General features: G+C 35.3%; 1 pseudogene across 1 annotated transcript; it reads right to left on the reverse strand.

Annotated features, from left to right (window-relative positions):
* Window positions 1-813: 813 nt before the first annotated feature.
* Window positions 814-1,159, reverse strand: LOC117025272 (cytochrome c oxidase subunit 6C-like; annotated as a pseudogene). Its single transcript, XR_004423573.1, has one exon. The product of XR_004423573.1 is annotated as a cytochrome c oxidase subunit 6C-like (transcript).
* Window positions 1,160-1,546: the final 387 nt, after the last annotated feature.

Below are 1,546 nucleotides of genomic sequence, written 5' to 3' on the forward strand. Positions count from 1 at the left end.
CATAATTTTCCACTCCTCTGGGTAAATATCAATGAGCATGACTGCTGGATTGTATGGTAAGAATATTCTTAGTTTAATGAGAAACTGCAAACGTGTTTTCCAAAAGTAGCTGTACCACTTTCCATTCCCATCAGCAATGAATGAAAATTCCTGCTGCTCCACATCCTTAGCAGCATGTGTGGTCTCAGGGTTCTGGATTTTGGTCGTTCTAATCGGTATGTAGTGGTATCTCATTGTTATTGTAATTTGTATTTTCCTGATGGCATCTGACATAGAGCATCTTTTATATGCTCATTTGCCATCTGTATATCTTCTTTGGTGAGGTGTCCATTAAGGTCTTTGGCACATTTTTCATTTTTTTTAATTGAGTTTTAAGAGTTCTTTGTATGTTTGCAATAATAGTCCTTTATCAGACGTGTCTTTTGCAAATATTTTCTCTCTATTTTTGGCTTGTCTTCTCATTCTCTTGACATTGTCTTTTGCAGAACAGAAGTTTTTCATTTTAATTAAAAAAATTAAGTTGAACTTTTCAATTATTTTTTTCATGGATTGTACCTTTGGTATTGTATCTAAAAAGTCATTGCCGTACCCAAGGTCATACAGGTTTTCTCCTATGTTATCTTCTTCTTGTTTTATTTTTAGGTCTATGACTATTTTAAGTGGATTTTTGTGAAGGGTATAAGGTTTGTGTCTAGATTCATCTTTTTGCAAGTGGATACCCCATTTTTCTGGCACCATTTCGTGAATTTATCATTTATGTATTTATTTATTTATTTACTTACTTACTTACTTTTTACTGTCTACAACATTTGTTTATTTATCAAGAGAAACTATCCCTTAGCCCAAATATCCATGTTTCATAGTTCAGGAACACAGGTCAGTGACAAACTCCCATGGAAGTCAACTCAAAGAAATTCTTTACACTCCAAAATCACTTTGCACTCTGAAAGATACCAGCCTTCCTCATCTCCTCAAAATCTTTCATGGAATCATAATTTCTGTAGAAATCTGCATATGCCTTCTTCCTTGGTTCAGCTGCAGCAAACTTATAGAAAGCTGCAGCACCCAGAGAAATAAGGACTGCTCCAACAATATGAAATCACAGACGCTTGGCCAGAAGGCCATGCATCTGAGGTTTCACCAAAGCACTGGAAGACATGGTAGGTATTTTCTCCCTTAATACCATCGTCCTTTCGGATGGAGAAATGGACCTATATCATTTATTGAAAGACTGTTTTTCGCTCTATTGTATTTCCTTTGGTCTTTTGTCAAAGATCAATGGACTATATTTATGTAGGTCTATTTCTGGGCTCTGCATTCTGTTCCATTGATCAATTTGTCTATATTTACCAATACTACATTGTTTTTGTTAATGTAGTTTTACAAGTCTTGATGTTGCATACCATCAATCCTCCAGCTTTGTTCTTCTCCTTCAATATTGTCTTGAGTCTTCTGGACCTTTTGCCTAACCGCATAAACTTTAGAATCAGTTTGTTGATACCCACAAAATAACTTGCTGAGATTTTGATTGGGATTGCACTGAATC

The sequence above is a fragment of the Rhinolophus ferrumequinum genome, chromosome 7 (genome assembly GCF_004115265.2).
Source record: "Rhinolophus ferrumequinum isolate MPI-CBG mRhiFer1 chromosome 7, mRhiFer1_v1.p, whole genome shotgun sequence".
In the NCBI taxonomy this organism is placed as follows: Eukaryota; Metazoa; Chordata; class Mammalia; order Chiroptera; family Rhinolophidae; genus Rhinolophus; species Rhinolophus ferrumequinum.